Source organism: Cimex lectularius, unplaced genomic scaffold (genome assembly GCF_000648675.2).
Source record: "Cimex lectularius strain Harlan isolate CLEC.00 unplaced genomic scaffold, Clec_2.1 scaffold319, whole genome shotgun sequence".
Classification (NCBI taxonomy): domain Eukaryota; kingdom Metazoa; phylum Arthropoda; class Insecta; order Hemiptera; family Cimicidae; genus Cimex; species Cimex lectularius.
The window spans coordinates 142,944-168,796 of NW_019393047.1; the positions used below are offsets into that span (position 1 = coordinate 142,944).

Sequence of the window (25,853 nt, forward strand, 5' to 3'; positions counted from 1 at the left end):
ATAACTGTCTTAACGCAGGACACTTGAAGGAAAGCGTTCTCCACGTCTTCTCTTAATACGGTCCCGGTTATCTGATTGCTGCAAACTAAACCGGCACTCATCTGTGAAGAGAACAGAAGAGAACAACCCCCCCCCCTCCTACATTGGACAAGTCCATTGTACCCAAACGAGATTTGCGAATTGTTGCCTTTCTACTCGATGCATCTCTAGTAGTTGAGAACCTGATGTGGGACGTCTAGAGATTAGGCTATTCTCATGAAGCCTTGTGATGACTACATTAGAGCTCATCCTTACATTTCGGACCGTTTCGAGTTGACTACCTATCGAAGAACCCGTTAAATTGCGGTTCCGTAGCCGGGTACGAGCAAGAAAACGATCGTCTCTAGCCGTCGTCCATCGTGGTCGGCCACTACCTCCTCGAGACTTCCGATAATCTTAAACCGCTTGAGACCATTTTGGATGGTTGAGCGCGGTACAGACGTTACGTACGTCGTTGGCCAAGGCATCTGCCTTGATCTTCTCGACTTAAAACCTTGTTCAGGTAGATTCAAGGAAGAAAATTCATGTTTTCTAATGGTTTCAATATGTTGAATTTAGACAAAAGTGTATCATGAATTTGTAAGAGGAAGGCATCGACGAGAGAAAAAAAAATTGACCCGGTGAATCCATCCAAGAAATGTCTACTTTTTGTTAGTTATAACAATTTGTATTTAAAAGCTTTAAGGGGTGCTTAAAACGAATTGGGTTTTTTCAAAACGATCTTATTCGACCTACTTTACTAGTAGGCGTTTTTTGGCTTTGCAACGTTTTATATACCAAATTTTATTTAATGCGATATAAACAACAAAATAAGATGACTATATTAAAAAATGTAAACTAGTTCAAATATTATTTTTACTTGGCTCTTGTGACTTATTGGCGTGAACGACTTGGAACGAACTTGGACATGTGTAATATTTTTCGACCTAGTATCACCCAAAGTCCGTAGCCTCCCCTTCTTCTTATTTCTTAGTTTCTTCTAAGAAAATACAAAAATATACCTTAGGATCTCTTTCAATCGTGAGTACTACGCCTGTTTAAGTCTTGAGAGTGAGATAGATCTGTTTATAACTTCTAAATCTCTATATATTCAGAAAAAAAGACAACGTTCACTTTTTCAATTCAACGGCTTAAGAAGTTTCGATGATTACCTTTGATTTATACGGCGTAAAAGGATGATTTATTTAAAAAAAAGGGAAGAAAGATTAGGGCCTTCAAAGGGCAAAATTTGTCAGGTCAGACCAGGTCGATGTGAAATGTAGTCCCGGAGATAGTAAAGGGTAACCGGCGTGAGTCATGATTTTAACCATCAGTTCAGGCAAGTACTCCAAATTTTGATTCCATAAAGTAAATTTGGAGCGTTGGGTTTTAAAATCGTTGTGTAAATGAATAAAAATTAATCATTACTGAGTAATGGCTTTTCACATATGCATTCCGCCGGTATTCTTACATAAATCATGGTCGAAACAAAAATAATTCTCTTTTTTATGTTGTTAAATTTATTATGTTTAGGGAGCGGTTAATTAATAAACCATTATCTATTGTCTGTTATTTTTATTAATAACTACCTTCAACTTTATGAATTATTCTATTTTGGAAAAAAATATATTCATTAAGATTTTTGATGAAATAATTTCTAAAGTATTTCTTATTTAGGGAGATATTGTGGGTGACCGACTACGTCCCAGGCCAAGTCCGCCTGCATCGCTTCTCCGACGAAAGAATGGGGTAAGTAGATGATTATTTTCAACTTTTCTTTCATTTGTAGAATTAGTTCAGCTGTGTACGAACCTTTTTACAAACAATTTTATCTTCAGAACGTATATATTGTTTTAGTTAAATGAAGGTCAGCTTGATATTATATTAATTTCGCGAAATTATCAAAGAAATTTTACTTAGGAATCGAAATCAGGCCTGTAAATTTAAACTAGATTATTAATCGTGAACTGATTCTTAAACGTGTTAGGAAAAGTGGAAAGAGCATGTTGATAAATTTACCATGGTCCTAGGCACAGTTAACTGATCTCAAGGAAGCGTTTTAGTTGGGTCCTCAAAATCGAAGTTATAAAGTTTAAACAAAAGGCGATACCAGGTTTTGTTGAATATGAGAAAGTTTTGTGACGATGATCCAACTATGACTCACTCTTCTCGACCAAGCAAAAATCGTCTTTAGTTCATTCAGATCTTGCTTTTTCAAACTACCATAGTTTGACCACTTATGAGCTATTTGACTGCCACCATCTATAAACAAAAATCTTTCAGAGACTGGAATAAAATCCAGTTCTAACATAAAAAAATTAATAAAATATTTAATAAATTTAATAAATTCCAGTTCTACACTATCTTGGGAACTGCAAGCATATAACTTAACATGGAAACATAGCGGTGGGTTCTTCAAAATCCAAGAGATACTCATTTAATCGAACGAAACATCATTAGAAATCTAGAAGAGTCGTTATCGGACGTTATGAATGGAAATTTTAAGAAGGGAAACGCAGACAAACCTTTCTTGACATATAAAACAAAAAATTCTGAAATGGATGAAATAGAGCAGTTTCTACGGCACCCACCCTACTGTCCTGACCTTTCTCCTTCAGACTACTACCACTCACGATCAATTACTTACTTACTTAAGAGAAAACCGTTTTGTACATTGTAACACATCTATTCTCATTGGATCTGAGGAGTGATGAACTTGTAGTTTGGTCCTGGCCTGCATCAAAAAGGTGTGGCCTGAAGAATCAAGGCCAGAAAAGAGTGAAGGAGTTTCGATAGGAGGTTCTACCCCATCTATTTCTGAAAGCTTTTTGATTTGGAAAGTGGAAAGTATGTTTATGAAATTTACTCCCACAAGAGTCCAGCGCAGGAGCATGTCCGGCAAGGTCTTTGGGGTGTCGTTACCGATCATTTTGGTCTGCTATTCCTCGCTGCGATTCTGTTGTTCTGTCCTAAACAGTGAAGACATGCTGACTGTCGATAATACAAGAAAAAAATTTAAAATGATTAGGATCAAGGAACTTCTACTGCACCTACCCGTGCTCTTTCAGACTACTACGAAAAATTGCTTAGTCCTTTAAGGGAGTTTTTATTATAATTATAATAAGGTGACTTTTTTCCCATTTACATCTAAAAAACTGGTCGGGGAGCTTATTTCGCACCCAGTTGGGTGGGACTAAGTTTATAGTCCTAGAACTGTTTCTATAAACTACCCCCTCTTTCGAGCAATACCTTACTTCTTTAACTTAAAACCGTAAGAAATTCCAGACGAGCTTAGGAACAGCAAACATTGAACTTGGAACCATGCCGGTTTCTCTTTCAAAATCCAAGTGATACACTATTAATTTTTTAAATTTATCACAACGAAGAAGAAAATTGACTCTGTTTTGTTGAATGTAAAAACAGTTTTATTTTAGCACATCTTTATTTACAAACAAGGTCGTTTCTAAATGAATTGAGAAGCTTCTACCACACCCACTCTACGACTCTGTCCTTGCTTGTTCAGACTACCACCTCTTCATGAAACATGAACAGCAACCATCCAGTGATGGAAGACGTTATTACGTCAACGTGATGAATGAGATGGCTCAATCCTAGGAGACCGATGTCAAGTAATGAGGTTGTCACGGGGCCACCGACGCTTCAGTCTCCTATGAGGGATTTTATGTAACGTGGTGGATGAGAGGTTTTGACGAATAGGTTCGAATGATGGAATAGTTTGTAATGCAACCTTTTTTTTTAGCGGGATTGGGCCAGATGAGTAAGAAGAGTCATTGGTCGGTATGGATGGTGTGATTGGAAACATAGAAAGGGGCATTGACTATTGTTCTAAGGTTTTTAGATTGTAGGGATTGGAATCGATTTAAGTTGGAACGCTTAACAGTCCCGTACAGTTCAAGTCCGTATGTCCAAATGGGGGCTAACAGGGCAGTATAGAGTTTTTTGTCAGTGTGAGTTTAGATCGTGGGTTGAGCAGTTGTTATAGCATGATAAACCGTATAGTTTATGGGGGACCGCAGTAGCCAGCGTGACAGACTCGGCTCGTAGACCCCGCGGACGTGGGCTTGATTCTCACCGTCGCCCCAGGCCATTTTTTCACGCTACCCTTCTCCCAACTACATATATGATGCAACAATCAACTACGTACTCTGGCTAATATACTAGTTCATATGGCCAATTACCATTGATTCTCCATTGTCGTAGCCAGGATTGGCGGATATGAAGGGATTTTGAAGATGACGAGAAGCTATAATTGGAGCTTTTTTAGGAGAAAGGATTGCGTTTGTAGGCCAGAGTTATAGATTGAACAAAGCAGAGGAGCTGGGACACTTCCTCCATTCGGATGTATAGGAGATGAAGTTTTGTGGTATACTTGGAAATAACGATCGTTAAGATAGGATCTTACGATAAGTTGATAGTTTGTAGGTAGCATGTTCTTGAGCTTCCATAATAGTCCAGAGTGCCATACCTGGTCAAAGGCTTGGCGTATATTCAAGAATACACCAAGGGAATATTGCTTTCTTGCTATTTCCTTGGACAGGCGTATCAATACGAGCTTTTCCAGTATTTTGCCCACAATGGGCAAAAGGGTAATGGATTGGATTTTTAACGCTGAATAAACAGTATTTACGCTTATACTTCTAGATTCCCAAAGTTAAGATAAATACTGTTATAAACTAGTTAAATATCAGTAAAATTTAACTGCTAACGGTTTCCATTGAATTTATTCATTATGTATTTGATTATCGCTAATCCTCATAATTTAGTTTTAACAAGGGACGTCGAGGAAGTGAACATTAATTAATGTAGGATCCATTTGAGAAGCTGAGCGCCACGAGGGTTGAATTTAATTTCCTTTTCGGTATCTTAATTTTATCAATTCACAGGCTCTTAAGGAGGATTCTGGACCACAACTGAATTACTCGCGGCGGGAACCGCAAGAGCATGTGTACCTTGGGCCCACCTGAAATTCGGTCAGAACTTTCTTTACTTAGAAAAGCACTCATTACGTCCTTAAATAGATTTTTAAACTTTCATTTAAAAATAAAGGGCATGTTTTGTTTTTTAACAGTGTAGTTATGATAATTATTTCTCTGTTGAACACTTTATTTTTACAATAATGTGCAATCACAATATCTTTGGAAAGAAGGAAATATATTCTCTAATGATTAAGGTGCAAAACGTTGTAAACAGACACAAGTATGATTGAGTAATAAGTACTTTTATGTAACAATCTATCAAGAAACCAAATGGCTTGAAATATAAAAAAGAAATAATAATAAATAAAACTTATAATAAACTGGTAGTTTGGTGCAATATCAAGGGTCGTCGCTAGATCTCAAGGTGTAATCGATTTTTTAAACTTTATTGTCGAGTACAACGTTAACATAAGCGAAGTTCGCCTTGGCTCAATAATCAAACTTGGTTCATTAATATGCATGAAGATAAAGCATAAACATGTAACATTCTGTTAGGTTTGATGATGAAATTTCATCAGGACCAGATTGTTCTTGAATGATTGAAAAATAACCTCTATACGCCATCTTTACATTAAGAAGCTTTGCATAAAAAATTGTGTTTTAAATTAAAAAAAAATATTGTAAAGCTCTTAAATACCAATAAAAGTTTACAAATGAATAATACCTACAAGGACCTAGGATCACAGATTGTAACGAAACGTTTTTGCGTAGTTGCCGATGGGTCCTAGTGGTCGAAAATACTAATAATAATGTGGGAGGTTTTTGGGCCGACAAACAGCTGTCTGTGCTGTGTGGTCTGGTCTTTCACGACTATTTGTTTAAACTGCAACCATTTGGCTCGATCTGGTAACTTACTCTCTGCTTTTATATGTGTACCACGTCGATATCCTAACATGCTAGCTTTTTGTTTGTACTTCAGGTTGTCAACTATCCAATAGAAACGAAATCATTAATATGCATGTCCTAGATTGGGGGCGGTGACAGAGATATAGACGGATATCTAGGAGAGGATGATTAGGAAGACGATCATTAGTATGATTTGCTTTTCTTCCGAATCCCTCTTGGGGCGATAAAAAAATCCAATTCTTCACATTTCAAAACAACGTTTATTAACTGCTTTAAATCACGAAATATGCAACCAAACGAATTTTGATCGAAATAAGAAAATAGACATTTTTGGATTGTATTCGGTTTGGGCGATTTTTCTCTCGATGTCCTGTTGGTCGACTTAAAACTTCATAACTTCTATAGAGTTTTCAATATTCAACAATAAGACCGTAGGAAAGCTGAATTTGCTTAGATCGGTTGAGTCGTTTTAAAGGCATCTCTATTTTTGGGGTTAACAAAACGGAATGCGAAAAATTTGAGAGAAATTGTTTCCCAAAAATTTTATTCAGATATTTTTTGGGGTGCATAAAACGAATATGAACTTTGTTTCTTGCTAACAAGTATTTAGACTACTTTGCTATTCCGCTTCATCATAAATAATGTTTTTAAATATTACATGATGAGGAATGTAGTTAGATAGTCCTTTTTTTATTTATCCTTCCACGATTTGTGGAACACAGATAAATCAAAGACAAATATAAAAAGACTATTTAAATATTTACGATATCCTATGGCTACCTACTAAATAAGATTTTATCATAGCAACCAAGCGACCTAACAAAGTAAGATAATTGTTTGTTGAGAGAGAGAGAGAGAGAGAGAGAGAGAGAGAGAGAGAGAGAGAGAGAGAGATAGAGATAGAGAGAGAGAGAGAGAGAGAGATAGGAGAGAGCTTGCGCTAGTGGATTCTTGGTATGGAAGGAGAGCTTGGAATGGTGGACTCCCTTCAGGGAGCGTTGAGGTGGTGAAGGAGGACTATAGTAACTTTTAAATATATGCAAAACGAAGTAGAAAAACATTTAAAAAAATTATTTTTTTCTCGGCTCCTAGGGCCCCATTGGTAAGAACGCTGGGACATGTGACTAATATTTTTCGACCTAGTATTACTAAAAAAGTTTCATTAAAATCTGTGTTCCCACGTCTGAAACCGCCCCTTGTTACACATATTTGATTTAAAGATTATTCTAATGGAGAAATTATGAGTTTTTAGGTTACATTAGCATGTGCGGTGTTTCATTAATGATAATTATTAATTTTACCCCAATCATAACAACAGTCGATTACATAAATTAACAAAACAGGATATTCCATAATCTTTTCCAGTATGACTGCAATGTTAAAATTGCAAAACTGTGATGCGGACATAGGCGGGAAACAAAGCGTCTTCACTATGAGGGCATAATGAAGATAAGAAAAGGGAGGAGATTTCAACACTCATAAAATCATAAAAGCTTGAAACTTAACAAGGCCATTTCATTCAACAAGTGCCCTACAGGGTTCCACACCCATTTTCCACAAGGACAATTTGCCCCACTGGACAGGGAGCTTAAATAACTCTGGCTGTTAATTTTTTTTTTTTTGTATAAGGATTTGCGCGTTTGAGCGTTTTTGCACATATCTGAGGAATAACCTTTTCACTTTGGGATAAGCATTGGGATGAATCTTAAAATAGTTCTTGATTGTGCAAAATAAATACTTTCGACAATGGGCGGTACTGCTGTGAGGTAAAAAGTGCAAATTATAAAAGAAAAGACCACAAGCTAAAAAGTGTAAATATCCAGGCCAAATAATTAGGTGGTAAACCTTAGGATGGAGGAGAAAATGCTTACCAAGCTTAAATTGTGGAGGTCTTGAGGTCTACGTTGCAGTGAACCCGTTACCTAGTCGTTTCTGGTTAATTCAGCTTGCCTTCGATGGTTTGACCTGTCAGACACGTTTCAGCCCTTTGCCATAATTCAGGAAGACTGTAACAAACACGTTCTATAGGAAACGCACAAAAACACCTCTGACGTTAGCGAAAGGCTGAAACACGCACGAAGTACCACAACCAGCAAAGATAGGTCACCATTACAACTGATATGTGGTATAGATTCATTCTGGTGGTTTTTGTCAGTGTAGTTCAAAGAATAGCCAATGATGAAGGATATTTGGAAGCGGGGATTTGGTATTTCCCAAGCTACAGTGCTTTCCGTCTTATTTCTTTTGTTATATTGTCCTTTTCCTAGTTCTTTAGTTCAATTCAATTTACACGATATTTCTTTTAAGCAATAGTACATCACTGATTGCCATTGGAGGAATTATTTTTTTGTGTGGTGTTTAGTTACAGCCAATGATTATTTGGAGATCGTGAGGGGCGATCTACGGTGTGACGTAGATTTTAGAAAAACATTTTCTTTATCGTACCAACGTTTCGATCTTTATTGAGATCATCTTCAGAGCCTGCGATTTATAAACATTGTTTACATTTTACAAATAATGTAGGCTGTGAAAACAATGCATTTATACAATGCTAGAAGATTCAATCAAAGTATTTGTACTCACTCAAAGTGTTTATTTTCCGTGTATATGTGTCATTCTTGTGTAGCGTGTTGAGAGTGCCAGTGAAATATTATGTTTTATGTTTATATACGTTGGATTTTGAAGGGGTGGGGAAGGAAGTCGGGATAAAAAGACATTTTTATACGAGTGCGTAATGGTTCAGCCTGATTATCCTTTCAGGATTATATAGACGGGGATGATTAGGGAAAGGAAAGCCAAATTGTTGAAGAATTAGACTATGTAGAAATGTTTGATGTGTAGAATGTGATGATGGTTTTATATGTTTTATTATATGTTTTGTGAGATGTGATGATGATATATGCATGTTATCGATATTGAATTTGACTAATGATATTAGCGTAGCGGTGACTGAATTTTTACATGTGTCTGTTCTGTAATTCATGCTATGTTTATCCCCTTTGATGAAAACCATTTCTAAAAAGTTACGTTTGTGTTTGTTTTGTTCTGTGTTTAATATTTTTGGATTGGATTGTTAAAGTCGAAATTGTGTTGGTGTTCAAAATGGTGGGTAGCCAGGATTTTGTTTGGGTTTTTTGCAATCATAGATATGTTGCTTGACTCTCTTATACAGTTATTGGGATATAATACCGATGTAAGTTGACAGACAATATTTAAACAATTTATTTTATAAATTACTTCAAGTTTGTTTGTTACTGGTGTGGGATTTTTCCTTTCCAAAATTAAAGATCCCACACCAGTAACAAACAAATCTGACGTAATTTATAAAATCAGTTTTTAAAACACACATTGTCACACCAGACCGCACCTCACGATCTCCAAATAATAATTATTTTTATCTTGGTACACAGCCATGAAATATGGTAAAAAATTTAATCTTTTTAAATTTAAATATCTAGAAAAGTCTTGCTCTGTCATTACTGTAATTCTTTTTCGCGGGTTCTGTCTCCATTGAGGGTTTCTTCGCATTTTACGATATTATTTGTGCCAGTTTCTTGCTTTTCATTAAATAACCCACAAATGGGGTCATCATTGAATATGCCAATGTTGTAGGCGGTTTTCTCACATTCTAATGTCCAGTACAGAGCGAAATAACTTAAATTTAAACTTTTAAATAACTTTAATAACTTAACTTTTGAATGATCAATATTAAGCTCTTCTTCAATTCTTTTCTTCTTCAATTCAAGTTCTTCAATCAACGTTTTGATTTGGTCGTCGCCCACAATGGAAAGCCTCCCGCGACCTTCCCTGTCTTCGCGATCGAAATCTTCAAATCTCTGAAATCATAGCTGCACCGTGCATTCGCTTGCTTCCCTCCCCCCAAACTTTATTGATGTTCGCACATCGCCCAAGGGTAAATGCGTACAAATAAATTTGACGAAAATCTAGTATGGAAATATTTAATTTTGCAGGTTCTTACTCTTATGAAATTCAATGTAGACTAAAATGTTTTGTATAAAAGATAACAGTTACAAGCATTTATTATAAACGTAAATTAGATTTAAGGGAATAGCCTCGTTTAGATGACAAGCACCTGCGAAAATAAAAAAATTTTTAAAACCTGCATTAGTATTGCACCAACCCAATAAATTGTTTAACAAAAATTTTTAAAAAATTTGTTTTTGGCATTAGGGTACCACAATATTCGTAAAGGTTTTCACTATAATCGAGCATTTCAAGTTCTTTTAAACAATGAAGTGGTTGTCTATAGTGGTATTTTATAAGCAAAATTACTATTCAGCATAAGGAAGACAGTATGGGCGCAATCGGGTTCAAAGTCGAGTCCCCTTGGAGAAAAGAGTTTTAATTAAAACTTAAATCTTGCAGAAGGGTTTTGGGTAAATCGGCATTTACTACCCTGGATAAGGCTTTAACGCGGGGAGTCTGTGATTGTGGCAAATAAAGGCGTTCAGCAGATGGTAGGGGTGCCGTCGGGGGATAAAAACTGCCAATCTCGGGAGGAAAGGTCAAGGCGGTCTCGGACACGCTACGCTATCACCTTTTGAATCCAATCCCCTGAAAGCCGAGAGTGCGGAACTCAAGCGGAAATCCAAGACGTATTTTAAACTCACTTTCACAGCAGGTCCTATGGAAGAAGAGTGTCCAAAGTGTAGTTTACAGTGGAAAATAGATTAATGTCACCGTTATATTTACGATGCCGCGGTTTTTCAGCTTTAAACCTTTTGGCAATTGATTTTAGCGATATTAATTGTTAATCGATAGCTCGATGTCGGTCGTTTCCTGCATTGTCAGTTTACTGTTTCAATAAACACTCCGATCCTAGATACGTACTACTTTGGGAAGAGTGTCTTTTATCGTGTCATCGCCGCTCTTATCGCCCATTGAGTTTCGGAGCTGACGTCATTACTATCTCGCGTATCTGGGTCACTGGGGCCAAGGCGTACAATAGTCGAGGTGGATCATCCACGAGGGTGATTGGATCGAGGATTGCGCTATGAGGGGGAGGTTGGCGTGAGCCACCCCCGGTCCAACCCCCGGCGGATGATGCCGGCCTGCGCTTGCCTTCTGCTCCCAGTCTACCGCCGGCGGTCGAAAGCGTTACACCTCCGGAGTGAACTTCTCATCGGTGCACATTCATTTTACGTTAATGCGATAGCGTTTTTTTTTTTTTTTTTTTTTAGAAATTAAATACTATGGTTGACACATCTCAATTTCAGGTGAGTCTAGCAGACAAAATGACAATCGGACGCATATGCTATAATTTTCGAACAAGCTTTACAGAAAAATAATAAAAATTAAATTACATATTCGCCTTCCCTTTAGATTATAATTTCCTAATTGCCATTTTTTTACGAAAAAGACGAAAAATTTCTCTTAATTCCTACAAATAATAAAACATATAAGGTAAAGTTCAGTTTTTGAAAGTTGATATAAAATAACTCAAATGACAACTTGAATAACCATAAACAAAAGCCTAAATTTTACAATTTTACCTTTACCACTTTGTAAATGATTAAAACATTACAAACTATGAGACTATTGTCACCATGACAAGTTAAATTACAAAACTGAAGAGTAGATATTTTCAAGTACCTAGAAATTGTTAAGTTAAAAGTTACCAAGTCATATGCTCGTGTACCTTGGTTAGTTATCGTAAGGGATTGTTTAATTATTTTACTTTTAACTTGTCTTGTGAACCACATTCAACTATCTCCCTGACTCGTTGGGCTCAAATATGCAAATTCTTGGGATTTTTTCCTTAATCATATAGATTCCAGACATAGAGGCATGCTATATAATTTTAAAATATGCCTTATGCAAAATATTAGTAGAACAATAGTTTAATATTTGTCTGAGTTCAGTTTTTATTGTATCGTTAATAATAAAGACAATGTAAAGGCATAGAAAAGACAAGTCATAAATTCTTCTTCACCCAGAAAGTTAGATGTTTTTAAATGTTTTGTTCGCGATAATTATCTTGATATCTGGTGATTAGTTTTGCTCCCTAAATAAAATAACCGGAGGTATACTAAATAATTTTCAAACAAGCCTTGTACACCCGCAGAAAATATAAATAAAAGTTAAAGTTATATTTGCACTACTATGTATTTAATTATATTTCTTATTCATAAGTTGGCGAAAAATACTAAAAGTCTATTGTTGGAAGTTGATATAAAATAACTTACATGTCAGCTTAATTATTCAATTATAAAGGTCTAAATCGTAAAAGTTTACCTTTAGCACATTATAAATGACACAAGAATCATTAATAACAATCAAAATATTCTCACCACGACAGGTTAAACTACAAAATTGAACAGTAGAAATTTTCTTGTAGGAATTCTATATTAGTGTGAACATTATCACGTGTTAGTTGTGTAACAAATCGTTCAATTGTTTAAATTTTAATTTGTTTCCTAAATCGGACCCAACCCAAGTTTTTGTATAAACCATAATTCGTCTTCATCCTGAAAGTTAATAATGCTTGCCAATGTTATGTGTTGCCTAATACACTAACAAAAAAAAAAATGTTGCACAACTATCAGTTTAATCTGTTTGAATTTTCAACATTTCCTTAATCAGAAATAATGTTTAAAAAGTTAAATATTCGCGTTGTATTGATATTAGTTAAATAAAATATATTAAATATTTTTCAGCAACGTGACAAAAATGTAATACTAAAGTTGAATTGTTGAAAGTCGCCATACCATTCAAATGACAAGTATATTCTATACCCTCGGAACCAAACTAGAATAGCCAAATTTTGGCCAAATGAAATAAGTGCATATTCCAGTAAGTCTTCAGTCTTGACAGACGGTATTATTGATTAAGGTGAGAAGGAAACCATTTAGTTTTAAAAGCAATGTGTCTTTTCAGACATCTCGAAAAGTCAAAAGACAAGGAGACACGGGTTTTACCTACATGTTGCATTTGTTTCGTTGGTAACAAATGAATTACTGTAATTATCTCAGTAAAATTTAGTGATTTTTAATACACTTGATTTATCCCATTTTACAAGCGTAGGAAAATCGAAATTATACGTGAATAATTGCATAATATTGGTACAATAATAATAAATGGCATAAATTTGTATAACAAACTAGAAAAGTGTGTAAAATAGAGATAAATAAATTAAAAAAAAAACATGTAGCAGAACAACAATATTGAACCTCAATACAAAAAAGTTTTAGAAAAATTAAATTTGTACCAACGGTATATACTTTAAAATCCTCATCCTGAAACGTTGCCTTTGTTGACTTATCCAGTTTTTACCCGAGGTAGCAAAATTATTCACAAATGCTTTGAATAACTTTTAGATAGAAAAACATTGAATAAACTGAGACTATTGTCACCATGATGGTTAAAATTGCAGCACTGAAGACATTTTCAACCAAGAATTTTAACAAAGCTTAATTATCAGTTAATTACATTTTTTTTCAATTTCGATTTGTTTCTTGAATCAGAGGCAAATTAGATACTTAAATAGTTTAGGTTTCATTTACAATTTTAACCTGACTCCCTTCAGCGAATCGCAAACGAGCGGGAAAGCAAAGTGTACATATGTGAATTAATTTAAAAAATGACCTAGTACTAAGTAAGTAAATAAAAATGAAAAATGGGAACTATCTTATTTATTTCTTTGTTTTTAAAAAAAAGTTAAATCCTAAAATACAACACATAGGCAAATGAATACATAACAAGATTTAATACAAAATTTGGAAGATAAAAGACAGACAAGAAAACATAGAAAAAAATTATTTATTACACCATATAGCAATATGGTTTTGTTTTTATTATTAATAAACTATCATAATATATTGCTTTACACAACCGCTGTTTAGACTGACTAATGGCTAAACAAATATACTTTTTTTAGTATTAATTTTTGTAACATCTTCTGCCCTTTTTTACAGTTCTTTTTTTTAAATTTTATTTCAAATAGATATAAAGATAAAATTGTAAATGAAGCCTAAACTATTTAAGTAATTTGCCTTTGATTTAAGAAACAAATCAAAATTGAAAAGAGATCATTAACTGATAATTAAACTTTGTTAGAATTCTTGGTCGAAATATGTCTTCAGTGCTGAAAATTTAATCATCATGATGACAATAGTCTCAGTTTATTCATTGATTTTGTATCTAAAATTTATTCAAAGAATTTGTGAATACTTTTGTAATAATTAAAAAAACAACTTTTCAGGGTGGTGATTTTAAATTTTAGACCTTTGGTACAAATACAATTTTTCTAGTAATTTTTTTTGTTGAGCTCGTATTTCGTCAAATTCAATATAGTTGTTCTGCTACATAGATTTTTAAATTTATTTAACTATATATTGACTTTTTAACTATATCTAGTTTTAAAAAAATACAAATTAGCCCTTTTTACTATCTATTGTACCATTAATTATGTAGTTATTCACGTAAAATTTCGATTTGCTAGGCCTGTAAAATGTAAAAAGAGTTAATTCAAGTGTATTAATAACCACTAAATTTTTAGTTATTGTTTATGAATGTAGAACTCTGAGGAAGGCATAATAAATGCCGAAAGCTCGACGGTAGTGCAATAATCATTCTTGAACCATATACTTGATCCCTATGCATCAATATTACACAGCTTCTCGATCATCATGCTGAGATCTAAAACGTCTTAGCTTACACGTTACGTAACAATGATTAAAGGATTTATAATTCATATAAATGATAATTGATAAGTTCCGATAATTTAACCAACACTGGTCTATAGAGTAATTTTGTAATATAATTATATCTTAGTTTATATCACAAAAGTAATTGGAAATCGCATTTTTTCTTTAAAATATTACGTTGTACTATTAGAGGAACCTATTATTTTAAATTACATGTTATGTTTACAATATGGACTTAATGCAAGTTAAATTTTTGAGAATTATTTTTAAAACCATTAGGATTAATGAATTATTTATGGTAAGGTAAATTGATGATGGGTTTACCACGATTCCTGCAGATGAATCTCTGCTGCGATTTTGGAAGCGCTCAATGGATCCTTTTTTTACCGTCCTTATTATTTCTGCTCATGTCTCTCTTGCAAGATTTTCGGTTGACCTGTTCTATGTGCATGGGCGATTCTGTCGTTGTCTTTCGTATCTGTATTTAAACTTATTTTTTTAAAATCTCATTTCTTTTTAGCGTTGAAAAATAACGTGGAGACGTTCTTCAATTGTACCGTTGTACTTCTGCGGCATATTTTTTATACAAACAAATAGCGCGGATTCGCAGGATAAACGAAAAATATAGACTCGAATCTTTGCCATGAATAGGAGAAAACTAAACGAAAATCAGAAAACAAACTCTGATTCCGATTATTTTTCTGACCGGTTGATTGGATCCACATTTACTTTTCCATAACTAATTTATTAATCTTAATTGTTTCAAAAATAATTTTCAGAAGTTTAACTTACAATAAGGTCATATTTTAAATATAACATGTAATAAAAAATTTAATAGTGAAAGGTGATATTTTAAAGAAAAAAGGCGATTTCCAATTACTTTTGTGAGACACTGTATTTCTTTATTAATTTTTTAGAATTTTACCTGATTATTGAATAAACAATAAAGTATTTTAACATATCGTATATTTTTTCTTACAATGAAATTTTTTCGTCTTAAATTTACAAGTTGATTTTCGGACCTGATTAGTGTTGCTATTGAATTTGGTCCATCCAGGATAATTGCGTGAGAAATGATAAGTTAAAAATTGGAAGGGATTTTGCAAGACCTTTAAATGATTAATGAAGCCTTGGTTCCTTCGACCTATCGAATTTCTAGGAGTGCAACAGGTTTTTAAATAAGAGTAAATTCGTTAATAGGATCGATTTTTTTAAACTTCAACCCTTAATAAAAAGTAAGCTATTCTTTTTAAATGAAAAGTGATATCACGATCCTTTTATGTCTTAAAATCACAGCGATAGCATCAGGTTATTTATGAGCAGTGTAATTTTTTAAAATAATATTTATTCCGAAATTCTTCTCGGCACTTGTATATGCTACATTTTTGCTTTGAACTTTTTTTCCCAAGAAAAGCCAGGGTAAATTGTATGTCGGTTCTTTTGATATCAACACAAATGCATAAAACAATGCAATATATAACAAAAGTTGACATTTTATGCGTGATTAAAATGTAATGGAAGGGTTGAAAAATGATATGTTGAGTTTCAACGAATGTGAGGATTTCACGTCCGGTTTCGCTTTGGGTAAAAATATTTCTGGGAAATATATTCTCACATAATTAAACGGGATTGTTTTTGTTAAATTTAACCCCGTCGGCTTTCTTCAAAGGTTGAACAAGTGAGTGTTTTAAATTTGCTTTTAAAAATGCAAATTTCAGAATGGAATTAATTATTACGAGGGGGCACGTTAATTTTCAGCACGAGCGGTCGGAGGGCAATTATGCAGCTGGGCTCATTATACCGGGCGTTCTGCCACCAGGGCGTAGCGCCCCCTCGTTCGGCGGCCAATCTCGTTTGTGATATCTGATAGAAATTTGTCAACTTGAATTTTTAATTGTTTTTAAGTGTGCGCGCAATCCCGGCTGGAAATTTCAATTCTTGACGAAAATTAGGGGGCGATATGGAGGATTTATACGGCACCACGTACTCCATTCGGCTATATGCTATATTAGAGAGTGAGAGGGAAAGAGGGAAAGCGGGAGAAAGACAGACAATGAATGTTAGTAGAAAATGTATATATGAAGAAAGCCATTTTTAACCTTGCTCCTTTTATATATACTTAATTTATATTTTAATTCCTCCAAGTCCTCACTAATAAGCCGAGGAAAAGAAAGGGAGAAAGTGAAAGGAGAAAGAGTAAGAAAGTGAGAGGGAGACACTGGCTGAGGTGATTGAGAGACTGTGAATGTTAGTGGAAAACAGAGAAGAGAAAGAGTGATTGATTGATTATCGCTTTATTTAACAATCACTCAAGGTTTGGTCTCTAGGTCCACTCTTACACCTAAAGTGAAATAACAGCAACATGATTGTATAAACTCTACTCAATCTACTATACACAACAAAGTTGAACAAATTAATTATCTCTTACAAACTATATACTTGTTTACAGTTGATTAACACAATCAAAATAAAAAGTAATCTTCAAATAATAACAAACGTAACTTTTATCAGGAGAAAAAACTAACAATAGACATTTGTAAAGGTTTAACATTATAAACTTAAGTGTCAGTTGTAAAGATACATTATCGAGATCATAATATGACAATCTTTGTACTTAATTAAGGAAAAAGAGGGAAAAGAAATTAACATAACAGTTTGATATTTTTACACATATTTTGATGTAAAATAATTTTTTTTTTCTAAATATACTTATTTTGTTATAATGCTGAATTTCAACTGGAAATTTTGAAAATATTCTTGCACTTTTACTTGGAAATGAATTATTAAATATTGTGATTCTATATTTTATAATTTGTAATTGCTTAGTTTTATGTCTACTGTTTATATTATGTACATCAGATCTATATTTCATTTTTTGTATGTAGATATATCTATGTAGGTTTTTCATTTTTAGAGATAGAGTAGAAATAGAGATAGATAGATAGATCATTGGTTCAAGAGGAATTAAGCCGGGCCATCTAAAAAGGACACCCCGTACACATTCACATGTACAACAAGGAATGTGTACGCTTTTCTGCGAAAACCAGCTTCATATGGGGGAGAGAGAGAGTGTGAGAGGAAGTGAGAGAAGAGTGAGAGAGAGAGTATGTGTGAGGGAGAGAAAAAGAGAGAAAGAGTGAGTGAGTGAGTGTGAGAGAGAGAGGGAGATAGGGAGAGAGAGAGCGAGAGAGTGAGAGAGAGAGAAAGACAGAAACATAGACAGGAGACTGTATTAGAGGGGGAAAGAGTGAGAGAAAAGTGAAAAACATAGAAGAGAAAAAGAGAGAGAGCGAGAGAGAGAGTGTGGGTGAGAAAAAATAATACTTGGCAAGAAAAGCGCGTAGGGTATTAGATATATCGACTGTCTATCTACCTATCTATTTATTTATCTATCTATCTACATATTTAATTATCTATCTCTATCTAGCTCTCTCTCTCTCTCTCTCTCTTCATCTCGTTCTCTCTCTCTCTCTCTCTTTCTATCTAACCATCTTGTCGCTATGATCACTCTCTATATGTGTTTTGGTGATAATTATTTAAAGGATAAAGTAAATAATTAATTAAAAAATTGTACGTATTGTAAAGCCCCTTTGAACGGACAAATAGTTAATATACTATTTCGTTTTTTCAAAATTAAGGATTTAATAAAACTTACACGTTTTATTTCTAACACAAATGTTATTTGATGTCGTATAATAACAGAATTTATCGAAAATTTCAGGTTAATTTGTTTGAAGCTTATCAAATTTTTCCTGTGGGTGAAATTGGTTAGATGCGATTAATTTTACATTGGCTAATTATTATTATAACAAGCCACCTTATTAGTCCCATAGTTTAACTAGCTCAATCAACCTTGCAACTTTTAAAAAGCCAAGCCGAACTTTTGGTTCTGTTGACACACAATGTGTTAACTGTATAGAAGGCTGAAGTCTTGGAGTTTGATCGTTTTTAAGGCGTCGATAGTAATCATACCGTGTGATTTATGTTTACGTTTACGTTATTTTTGTATTTGTTATTGTATAGTGGTGTACATACCAAGGATCTACCATATTTCGTATTCATTTATTTTGGAACTTTTATTATAATAGTTTCTTTTGTTACAACCCCAGAGTTGTATACAATGTCATCAAATACATAGGAATAGTTGGGATTTCTTTTCCAGCAACAAATAATGTAGTTGGTATCTGAAGGCATGTTTTTTTGATTCAGTTTTTTTGACTAGCGACATGCCTAATTTTTTTAAAACTCTTGAATGGTAATAGTTCATCATTGAAAATGTTTGGTTTTTCTACTACTTTTCTATTTTGTCAGTTTAATATGCAAGTGTCACAATGAAATTTTAATTGTTCCAAAGCCTAGATTTTTAAAGTCTAGGTCCCAGAGAATATCCCTATATCGGTCTGACTATAATTTCAAATTTGCCAGATACCTTTTTTAAATGTTATTAAAAATATCGTTGGCTCTGAGAATTGGACCATCTGAACTTGCTGCCGTTTCTCAGCTTACTGAATTTAGCCGTAGACAGATGGAGATAAATTATTGTTATTTTATCGACGTAATAAATAAACAATGAATTAATATTTGAATTGATTTCTTGAGTCGGTAGAAATGTTTAACATAATTATGCTAACGTAATAACTTAATAGAATAGCTGTATCATTGTTTGTATGGAAAAAATTACAGAAAAGATTTTATTCGATTTCCATAAATAAAACACCCTTGGTTATTTAATTATTCCAATTAAATTTTAACGAATGAATGGTTTTTTTTAACCTGAGCTTTATAAATAAATAATAAATGAGCACGTTCACCCCCCTTGCCCAGACACACCCACTCGAATAAATACATTAACTCTAATTACTATGATAAAATATTAATGTTTAATAGGATGTATTTATTAGGTAATGTTTTTCGATTTCGAAATCGCGATGCCCGTAACCGCATGGGATTAACTAGAGCATCTCGTCCTCTCATTTTCAACCTATTATTTAATATTTATTTTTGCATAACTTTATTATTCTAAACAGAATATTACAATTATGCTGAATAATCAAATATAAAACTAGGACCTATTTTTGTCTACCTAATTCTTATTAAACGCGATTTCTGTGCAATTTAATAATTGCCTTGGATCAGAAAACGCAGTATTAGTAAGAGGCTACAGACTTATTAATTTAATTAAATAAACAATGTTCAGAATGGTCAGCACATCGTGTTAATTTTTTCAGTGGCAGAACATCTAAATTGGACTAGAATGCCGTAAACCTCATGGTTTTATGTGAATCCGTTCAAAAGAAATTAGTTTTTTAGTGTTTATTAAAGTAAAACACACTTCTTTACACAAAATCTCAATTTCCTCCACTTTACCATAACTTTTCCTAACTTTTGACCTCATTTTTAGATTTACTACAGATTCTCCTTTTAGTCCAGTAAATTTTCGTTCTTCAAATTGCCTATCCGACACTTATAAAATAACTCCACAAACTTCATAAAATGTACGAAATGATAATTTTGAATCAACTTCATTAAATCGTAGTTCCCTCGCATTACATTTTTAAAAATCAAAGTGGATCGAAGTCGCGATAGCTCAAGAGGTTAGAGAAGCGGCGTATTTATCTGAAGGCCATGGGTTCGAATCCCGCTCGTGACACTAACTTTTTCATTTCAACTAAAGCCTTACATAAAAAGAACAATTAATTGCAAGAAGTAATTTGGTCAATCTGACCACTAATCATAATGGATTTTTAAAAATATCAAACCAGCTAAAAACTAGCGTGGTTGCATACTGCTAATTATTAATTTGCTTGCCGGACCAACTTTTGGGTCATGCATTTAATAACAGGATAAGTCTCAGACAACGTTTTCCCAACTTCCAACTGAAATATCCCATCACCAAATAATCAAAATAATCGAGGTTTGGAATAGGCCGTACAAAAGCCCATAAAATGATGAAGATTTTGGACGGTATGGCATTTTGAAAAATGTCTAGAAGAAGAATGTTAATCTATAATGTTGTTCTAGCAATGAAAAAAGGCTCAGGGAATGTTTAAATCATCACGATAAGTCTTTATTAAAGATGATGATGATAGTTTGATGCAAACTCTACGTCATCCATCTATGCATGTAGGTGTTTATATCAAAGATAATCCGACGTTGCGAAAAATGAGACTAAAATAATTAATTTTGTTAATAAAATAACGGGAAGTGTAGATACACAGGTGGCAGGATAGTTAATAGTGAAGAGAAACGTTACTATCACAGATGTAGTTTTATCAACGAAAAAGAGGCTTAGGAGACGTTTCAATCATCACGATGATAAGTCTTTACTAAAGATGGTGATGATTATTTGATGCAAACCATACGGCATTTCAGTTCGTGAAGGTGTTGAATCAACAATGTTACGACATCGGGAAAAGTGAGTGACAAATAATTAATTTTTTATATAAAATAGGCTAGGAGAAGGATAATGTTGTTCTATAAATGAAAAATCTCGAGTCACAATCATCACGGTGCTGCCAAAGATAAAGAGTTTCGTTACTGTCATCTTATTCTCTTAATTAAATATTTTGATTTTAGGCTGTAATTGTTGTACGAAATTCTTAAATTATTTAAATTTAATAATTCTTAATAAAGCTAATTTGCAGTTGTTTAAGTTAGAAATTACTTCAAACAAATAAATAGTGGATATTTTAATGTTAGAGGATTTTACGAAATGAAAAAGTATAAGAATAAAATACATTATATTAATAAACAAAACATGAATATAATAAATGAATTAAATAAGTAATAATTAATGATAATTTTTCACATACTTCAAGGTACGATATTTTATGTTCCTAGATGGGAAAAACTGGGAAAATTGAATTCCGCTAAACATAAAGTGTTGCAATAGTATGGGTAATGGCATAACGGGGGCGAGTTATGCGCTACGATATTATTACGATATTACTGTTTGTTCGTCGTAATATAAGATTCCTATTCAGATCAAGACAGCCTGCGGTTTTACTCCGACCCATGGCCCAAGATGATACCGCCTGTTACATTTCCGTGCTAGCTCAAGATTAAATATCTACTCACGTGTCCTTTCAAGAATCCTATCTATTTCAATATCAGTTTTTTCCCGCGAACGTTACAATGTACTATTCTGGTGTAGCAAATGCGGGAAATGATTTAAAAAAATAATAATAAAATTGGTTTGGATGAAAAACGTATGCGATTATGACTGAACAGGTGATTGACAGTAAAAGCTTGGGTTTTAAATAATTAAACGAGTTATTGGACTTTTGTGATGGTTATTGTAAATCGATATGGGCATAGCCACATTCATCCAGGTCACTAAGGATAACATATCGAAAACATTATTTTTAGAACACTACAAAATCAGGAAAAAATCATTCCTAATAAAATGTATATTTTAATTTACCGCAATGGTCAGTTTTCATAATATCAATAAAGAAACAAATCGGCGTTATTTCAACCTTTTAATTTCTGTCGGTGTCAAGTCCGACAAATTGTTTCCCGACTGAGGAAAATAAAACAATCAACCGGCGATGAACTTTAAATTAGTTCAATGGTTTGCCATGTGGTCCGTGAAAATTCATCTCTCGCCCCAGCCGCCGAACTTGTTTGTTCATTCATTCTCACGTACCTCGATATCTGAGGGCTTTTTAATATAATTAAAAAACAGAGAAATTTCACTCAGGTATAAAATCAAGCTAGAAAATATAAACTGCCCAAAAATGAATTGGGATATTGAGCATTTTGTAGTACTGAAGGAAAATTTAATTAAGGGATTTTGAAAAATAACAAAATAAAAATTTTAATACCATAATTTTGTTTATTGGATATACTAATTTTTTTAAAACAATTAATGCCGTGTATAATGTCCTCTGTTAGGAAAAACCTGTGTGCACCTGTTAGGTGCAATAAGGTTGTCACTAATTTCATGAGGAATTTCACTCTACAGATGTTGCAATGCTGCACTCAGTTGTTGCAGGTCAAATGGCTGCGGATGGTGATCGAAAAGCCTTTTGTGCAACGCATCCCACATGTGTTCAATGGGGATGAGGTCTGGAGACAATGGGAGAAGGGGTAGGTGGGAAATTCACAAGTTTTCTAAACATTGATGAACAACTCTGCCCTCTATGGTCCGGCATTGTTAACCAGAAATCGAAAATCCATGCCAACGAGACCTCTGGTTTGAGGGATGCAGTATAATAGACTGCGGCGAAGTTGCCTTCAATAATATTGAGCCCATTTCGTCCTCCAGTGTAAACCTCCAAGACCATTACACCTCCTCCTCTAAACTACACTGAAGGGAACAAGAACTGGGGCATTGTGTGCATCCCCTGTTCTCGGTATATCCTTTGGCGCCTGCTATCACTGTACAGACAGAATCACGATTGATCTGTAAACATTACAGCATTCCAATTGGTTCTCTTCTAGACGCTCGTTGCACCATATTCTCCTGAGTTGATGGTCGCGGGCTGTTGTTGCAGTTCGTCGCAAAGGGGCATATAATGTGAGGCCAGCTTTCTACAAACTATTACGAAGGCTTATGATAAAGGTCTTGCCAAAACATCTTGTACTTCATTTAGGATCTGGCGTGCACTATTGTGTTCCGTCTTGCGCAACGACAATATTTCTGTCCTCCTTTCGCGTCGTAATGTGCTGAGATCCACTACCAGGCCTCTTATTGGCACTTCCAGTCTCTTGAAATCGGGCTAAAGCCCGGGAGACCATGCTATGAGAGACGCCAACTGCCCCTGCGATATCCACTTTCCGGTGAGCTCGATGATTCATTCCCACAATAATATTGCGAATTTCTGGTTCAAGATGATGCTTTCCATGGTTAAGGAGAATACAACTTGATCAAAATGGAGAAAAGATGTTTGTTTACAAGACGAGTAATTTTCCTGTTTATTATTCTTAAGTAAATCCGTTGTTTGCTTTCGATTTTGTTTTATCCAACCAGGAAGAATATATCGGTTAATTGAATTAAAATCAATTGATAAAGAATAAATTACAAATATCCCTACTCCTTTTTGAGCAATTTATATTATATATTTTTTTATTTCTGTTATATATCTAAAGAACGGGAATGGTATATATAAAATTACAAATATATTACATTGTTATGGAAGAACCTTTCTATTAAATTACAAATTTAAAAAAAATCTAGTAAGTTTTCTTTAAATTATACTCCATCTAGAAATAAAGAAAAATAGCCGCATTACGACGGATTGTTGCAATTACAATTTCTTATTTTCTGGAGGGTTCGTCTTCAGGTAAGCCCCACACCGCCTCGGCTAAATTTAAGCCGATCAACATTGTAAATCACTCAGAATGAAGACTATTAAGAGGCGATGTAGACAAAACAAGAAGGTTTATAGGTAGTCGTTAAAATTATTCGTGGACGTCAAGAATTCTCTTGTTTCTCTTTTTTACTTTGTAATATCGTCCAATTTCTATTCAATTTGAAGAGTTATTTAAACATTATATATATAATATACTAGTCGATGGTTTAAAAATAAATAAATACTGTCAAGATTATTTTGCTATTAATTTATAGTTTTTATATAATAAAAAAAATATTTCTATGTGGTTTTATATCTCTTTAATTTTTTTAAATTCGCATTTCGGGATTACACCCGCGTTCAGCAACTTTATTTTCTTAAATAAAACTCAAAATGTTGTAAAATTACAAGAAGCAATAAGGTAAACGTAAAGAGTCAGAAGTAGTGGAGCAAATTGGCGACCTATGAGGCACAAAATGCCCGGCCATAGGAGCTCACCTCTCGAGCGCTTCTCCACCCCAGGTCACATCCGCCTGCTAGTAAGCTTCTTAAAGTATTACCTTTCTCCAAATTATTGGATTCAGCCAGGAGACAGGCATCCACTACAAAGCCCAGCTCACCCTCACGGGTTGCAATTGGCTCCTCGGATCATAGGCCTTCCGTTTTCCTCCCTCCTGCAGGCTGTCGAAATGTGAAACGCCTCAAAGAAACCAAACGAGGTTAGGTAACGCAGACCACTTGGATTAATCTCACAATGTATCGCATATTTTTAAGATTTGGCACCCTGAAAAACGCAGATTGTAAAATTTCTAGGCTTAAACAGCACTTTCTTAGGAAATGTTAACCCATAAATTGATAAATTTTTTAATGTTGACACTTTTTATATCAATTTTAAGACATCAGCTAGTAGACCGTTGCTAATGAGGCATCCAGATTTACTGCAGGCCTTTCGATTGATGGCTTTCTTCCAAGAAACGACATGATGACGACCAGATGCACTAGTGCTAAGAAGTAGCATATGATAGCGAACTTTGATGTCCCGGCTAATATATGGTGGGGTTCACCGTCGGAGGGACTAATCAACTCTTCGACGGAGTTAAACAGATAAGTGGCTTTATCAGCACTGTGCTTAGCAACTTGTATAGAACTTGAAGAGATCAGTGGTTTTGCTTAGCGCGAGATGGGGATGAGGTACCACATAAATTTAAAAACTCCGCCTAAAGAGCGTTACTCCAAGTAATGAAAGAAGCGCTAGACTACTCTGTTGGGGGTGTCGGCCATCGCTCATACAGACAAATATATTTGGTCTGGGCCGTCGTTTGCTCTTAATGGCGCTGGGCTGGTGATGGCCCGGTTGCCATGTGATGCGATCGTGTTCTCGGTGTTGAGCAGCGGTCTTGAGCATGCCCTTCGTAGTCAGGTTTAGATATACAGGGTGTAATTCCCTGGGGTCGGATTCTTAACCACTTAAGGAGGTGGAGGTTTTTGACTATCAACTTCGATAGACCGATATGGACTTCGGGCTAGGTTCGGTCTGTAAAGATCTCGTCCACATGTGTGGCTATGTCCAGAGGGAAATAATTTAGCGACTCTAGAGGCAGGTACATTTAAGGATTTTTTACAATTGTTTTTCCGAATTGCCGAATTTAATGGATCCTTAATGTATAACATAATCGAGCGCAGGACGATGCTTGAATTATGCAACACTTCAGGGCTTTTCTCTTTTTCACTATTTGTATTGTTGATCTTTTCATCTCAACTAAAAACCTTAATTAATTGTAATGTATTAATTGGGGGGTTGAGATGGGGAGTTGATGTCCGAGCGGATCGAGGTCACGATAGCTCAAGTGGTAGAGCAGCGGCGTATCTAGCGAAGATCGTGGGTTCGAATCCCGCTCGTGCCATTAACTTTTTTTTTCATCTCAACTAAAAACCTTAAGTAATTGTAATGTATTAATTGGTCAAGCGGACCACGAAATTAGTGAATCAATTATTGCATTAAGATGATGGGTAGGAAATAAATTGTCTTT

General features: G+C 34.4%; 1 protein-coding gene across 4 annotated transcripts in view; it reads left to right on the forward strand.

Annotated features, from left to right (window-relative positions):
- Positions 1–25,853, forward strand: part of LOC106669086 (octopamine receptor Oamb) — a 228,653-nt gene that overhangs the window by 94,080 nt on the left and 108,720 nt on the right. For 2 of the 4 annotated variants that reach the window (XM_024229853.1, XM_024229854.1), the window contains exon 3: positions 1,696–1,767. The gene's annotated coding sequence lies outside the window, so the exon portion shown is untranslated. Of the gene's footprint in view, positions 1–1,695; positions 1,768–10,732; positions 11,099–25,853 lie in introns of those variants that run through there. The other 2 variants (XM_014398353.2, XM_024229855.1) reach the window with 1 other exon arrangement.